The sequence below is a fragment of the Quercus suber genome, unplaced genomic scaffold (genome assembly GCF_002906115.3).
Source record: "Quercus suber isolate HL8 unplaced genomic scaffold, Cork oak 2.0 scaffold_459, whole genome shotgun sequence".
NCBI classification, from domain to species: Eukaryota; Viridiplantae; Streptophyta; class Magnoliopsida; order Fagales; family Fagaceae; genus Quercus; species Quercus suber.
Window position 1 is genome coordinate 616,615 of NW_027069910.1, and position 5,892 is coordinate 622,506.

Below are 5,892 nucleotides of genomic sequence, written 5' to 3' on the forward strand. Positions count from 1 at the left end.
TTTTTTTTTTTTTTTTTTTTTTCCTTTCCTTTCCTTTTCTTTTGTTTTCCTCTTTCTTAGTAATACTCTATTTTTCGATCCCTCTTACAAGGCACGGCGAGGGTCCTTTTATAGGGCCTGCTGTGACTGGATTTTACCGCCGTGACTAGATTTTATCACCTTATCCCTTAACCGCCTTTGTCTCGTCTGGACGTACTTGCCGACCACCAAAGAGTTCGTCTGTATACTTACCCTCACTAGACAGAGGCAGGTTTGTTTTGTTTTGTTAGTCTGTCATAGCATTCTTTCTTGCCACGGTGTAAATGCTTTTCTCTCTCCTTCCCTTATGGCATGCACCTAACGGTCTCCCCTCAACCTTGCCTCTCTTGGATGGTCTGTCATCCCAGTAAGACATACCTCCCAAAAGAGCTTGGGCAGGAGCCGCGAAGTAGGTCTTTTTCCCTCTCCCCACCACCAAACCACACCCCCCTTACCTCTTGCCTCTAACCCATGGCCCCACCACGTCCCATATTGGCTGGGTACAGGCTGGTGGTGCTTGGGCCTTATGCGTGCTTTCCTGTCATGTATGTTCAAAATCTGCCTGCTGTTCATGCATTTACTGCGATCTTTGTTCTTTTACGTGGGCCGTTGCATAGTTCACTGTTCCCTTTTGGGGCTGGGCTTCATTTGATACTGGGTTTTACATTTCTCTTAGCCCATTTCTTGGTTCCCCTCATGTCCTGCCATATTATTCTGTCATTCCTACCGTTTTACACTCTTCCCCAAATGGCCTTACATGACCATGGGTTTTCTTTCTTAGGAGCTCCTGTGTCCCCTTGAGCATCCTCGGCCCATTTACTTGTTTTGGGCTTCTTTGGCCCATTTACTTGCTTTAGGCTTCCTTGGCCCTTTTCTTAACTTTGTGTTCCCATGGGCTTTTACTTACTTCATTGGGCTTCCCCAGCCCAATTACTTCATACTCATCCTTGGGGTTTGTGGGCCTGCCAACAATCCCCTACTCTCTTTGCTTACATTACTTTGAGCCTGCCGCGGCTCATTCTTACTTTTTTTTCACGTCATACACTGCCCATGAGTTTGTTATTTTCTCTTTTTGGACCTTTCGAGCCCACTTGCTTTCTCAAGACCTATTTATTTATTTTATGGACCTGTGACCCATTATTCCTGCCGCTTGGGTTTAATGGTTTTATTCTATACTTGCCACTTCTACTTGCTGCCTGTGTTGCTAAGTTGGGCCTCCTTGTTTTACAAAAATGACCCTCAACACCGAGAATGACAACTTACATCAAATGTATTAAGTGTTAGGTTTTGTGGAGCCTAATCGTGTTTGATCCAAATTATGATTTGACCCAAAATAATATTGTTATAGTTTTTAATGGGAGATTTTTTGAGAATAATGAAATTCTTGCAACTCCATAGACGTAGGCAAATTACTGAACCACTTAAATATTGTCTTATATGATTTTTTTTTTTTCTTTGATGCATATTTTTTCTCTATTTTTGCACCTCACAAATCTAGAAATTTCATAAATATTCCCCTTCGTTAGGGATATGCACAAAATGACAATTTGGATCATAAATCAAATGCATGAGAGTTTATGAGCAAGTTAACTCAACTGATACGAGGGATAGCTTTTCAAAATTCATTTGTTAAACAACTCCTACCTATATTGTAAATTGTAATATGGCTGAACCTACCCTTCTTGTAATAGTGTGTTCTTCACTTCTTCTTTTTCTTTTTTAATGAATCGACAAAAGTATTATTGCTAATAAAGTATTTACAGTGAGTATATATATGTATTAGTAAAACACTGTCTCTCAGCGAAAAATAGTAAACATGTAAAATGTCATCAAAAAACTTGTTGCTCTAATTAAGAATTTAAGATCCAAAAAAGATGATGCAAATAAGCTGTACTTTTTGAGTCAAACATTTGAGGAGGAAAGAACGACAGCCAACAAAGGCAGAGAAAAATGCTCCAAACACGAGAAACCCACAAAGGCAGACTCTAGATCTACAGAGGTAAGAGACCTAAAAACAAGACAGAAAGATTCTCAAAAAAGATGGCACATGGCTCCTTGAGGAGGCTCTAGAAGGGCCCATAAACGGAGGAAGCATGCACCCGAAATAGGGTGTATTTTTCCCCTTAAAAGTGAAGCAAAAGAACAACGCTTGCGATGATGGCCAATAGAGGCTCCATTACACATTAGCACCTTTTTACAATAATGTCTACCAAGCAATTCATGAAGATTGAAGAGTCCAAGTGATGCAAGCATGTTTAAGAGCCTATTTATTTGTTAGAATCATCCTACAACTATTACAATTTTTACATCACAAATCTTATAAATTGTTATGTCAACTTTTAAGAATAAAATAAAATTAGAAAAAGTTATTTAGAAGCAAAGAATCTTGTAGCTTAGTGGCATTGCCTTCTTCTCTTTATGAAAAGAACCAAGATTTGAATCTCCCCTCCTTTTTATTACAATTATCAAATTATTAAAAAAAAGTTATTTAAAAATTTATATTTTATGATATTGATGTTGTAAGGCCCTGTATCAATTACATTTATTAGCAAGTTAATGTTTTGCATGTATGTAATCATTTTTATTTCCAGTGGATTTAAAACTGTCTAAATTAAGAGAAATTTACAAGAAATTCATACTTGAGTAATGAAAATCATAATTTATTATTTACACTACTATATATAATATTTATAATAGAAAATTTTATATCTTCAAAAGGTTGATGCTTGGTGAATGATAAAAATTTTCATCAAAAATATAGAAATATATATAGATTGCATTTGGATACTTGAATTTGAATTTGGATTTGGATTTGGATTTTTAAATCAAGGGATTTGAAATTCCTTGATTCCAAATCTTTAAAATTTAAAATTCCTTGTTTGGATGTGTTGTATACATAGTTTTAAAAACCAGATTGGACCGGCCAGTTTACTAGTTGAATTGGGAAGCAAGCACTAATCCAGTCCGGTAAAAAGCTCCAAAACCGAGTAAAACTAGGAACTGAGATCAAAACCGGTTCTTTGACCATACTGATTTTTAAACCATGGTTTTATATCTATGATGATTTGAGATTATAAAATTTAAAATCTATTGAAGTATGTCTTAATGATTTTTAAAATTCCATGGCATTTTAAGTTATCTACATATACTACTCCATAAAACTGAAACCTTTGTTTTTTTGTTGATCACTTTATGATATGTTAACACAAACTTTGGAAACCTCACAAATTTCCACATCGTCAATTATTTTATTTATTAATAAAAGAATACGCTGAAAAACAATCGATAAAAGTAAAACACACAAAACCCAAAACCTATATCAATAGAGCCGACTACCATTCACTCTCATCCAAGCCTCTTCCCTACAGTATCAAGATTTGATGAAGAAAGGGCATTATGATATCTATTGTTGGCATTCTCTCTCAACGCAAGACCAGATCCCTTTTAGAGACCACAATCCTATCTACAGCTCTTTTACTAGAATATTCATCCATGAATAGGGAGGTGTACATTTCAAATCTGCTAAAAGAGCAAAAACAGGTGTTTAGAATCACTGGAACTTCCACTAGGTCAGTATTAACATGAAGAACAAAATTGCTTGCACAAAAATATTTCATAATTACAGTTTCAGGGGACCTAAAGTAGGGAAAATCAAGCAAAATCAATTGCCCTAACAATATGAGCACTACGCATAGGAATTAATAATATTAAAGCTTTGGCTAATTAAAGCAAAACATGCAATTGCTATAGCTATCTTCACCAACGCTGGTGAAGAGGAGAAGATAAGCTGACGGATCCAAGCAATGTTGATGGATGGGCCCATTAGGTGCAAGACTCGGTGAGGACGGATTTGTTGGCCACGTGTCAGACAGAATCCCTATGTGAGAATACTTGCAGCACACCTCCTAGATTCTAGGGGTAATTAGAGTCCTAGCGCAATTAGGGTTCTAGAAGATGCGTGCATCGATGGAGATCTTCTTTATAAGGAATATGACTTGTCCATCACGTTTGGGACTCCTCAAGAGGATTTCTACAAGGAAAGACTTCGACTCCAAGTAAAAAATGTCAACTTTCGACTACTATAAAAGCCCCAATACCCTCACAAATCGAGGTACGCATAACTAACTCCTCTCTAGCACTCTAAAGTTGAAAAGAGTTTTAACTTAACCTTCGGAGGGTATTTGGCCGGCACCACACCGATGCTCTCTGCGTAGGTCTTTCCCCTTTCTTGTGTTGTGCAGGTTGCATTCTGGGCGTGTGAGTACGTGCGGCTCACTGGTGATTTTTTCGACTTCATCAGCTGGCATGGATTTTTTTTTGGAGGCTAACCAATCTTTCACTTATATTTTTTTTGTTTTTTGTAGTCATATTTCTCTAGGCTCTAGATCTTCTAATTTGCTAATTTTTATGGCATTGTAAAAGTTATAAAAAAGTTTTGGTTCATTTTTTGCAATATTTGAATCGTGTGCTAGCTATAACCATGGATTATTCTCTCGAGAGTACCTTATGTTTCTCTATAATTATTTGCAGTGTAGTCTTATACATTTTGTTTTGTACCTTATCTCTATATTCCTCTATTGTGTAGTCATATATATATATATATATTTGTTAATTATTGGCTTTGAGTCATCTAATTCTTTATTATTTTTTTGGAAGTTTGACATCTGATTGTTTGATTTTCCACTTTTTTTTCCTCAAAATCTGATATTTTTGGCCTTTTGAAAGTTTTAACATATGAATTTTTGGGTTTTTTTTTTTTTTTTTTCACAATAACTGAACCTGTCAACTATAGCCATGGAGTATACATGATATATTATACATTTATGTAAAGTTTTCCGGTGTATTGTATGAGATTAAGAAACATGAATTAAACTTAGTATAATGTAATAGATTTTACTTCTACTTATGTCATGTGTTAGTAATTTGGCCAAATTTGACTTGATCCATGGCCACATCATTGACGCTTATTTTAAAAAGTATTAATTAATATATATATCATTTTTTTAATAAAAAAAAACTTATTAATTTGTTTCATAATACATTATACATGTATGCAAAGTTTTTCCTTACATCGCACGAGTTAGCGACTAGTTTAAAATATATCCAAGGCTTTCAAGACTTTAAAACCTTTGGTGGATTTGTTAATCCAAATCCTTAACTTTTTTTAAATTATTTCAAAAAGATATTTGAATTTTAATAATCCAAATCTAAATCCACTTGCCCAAATTTTATCATCCAAAGTTACCATCCAAATGCACCATTAAAGTTATCTAGGAATTTCATATGCTTTAATAAGTAGGTGGTTCATGAATGATGACACTTTCTCTTTCATAATGAATATAAAACTAAAAATATATATATATAATATATAATATATATATCTTTACGTAGTCATGAAGCAAAAATGATGATTCCTTATACCGCTAGATGCTAGTTACTTTCTTCAATGTTTTTTATGCGACAGACTAATATTTGTCTGGTTGTTTTCCAGGACCACCTCTGCAACCACAAAAACAACCTCTGCAACCACACAAAAAAATTAATCATTAATCTCCTTATCCATACTCTTACAAGTAGGCTTTGGTAAATCATATTGGACATGTCCACTTATGCAATAATAACTCAATGTACTTTGTACTTACTGGGTTCATGCATTTTAGGACCACATTTTTTTTTTCCTTTTTTTTTTAATAATTCGTTATTTGGGGATGAAAATTTGAATCCGGTCATTTACATTGAAAACATCAAAAAATACTAGTTGAACTACGTAACTGATGACTCATGACTCTAGTTAAGACCATTCTTTAAGAATTCTATATTAAATTAATTTGGTATGAGTGAGACATAAATAACTACACATTTAAAACATAAAAA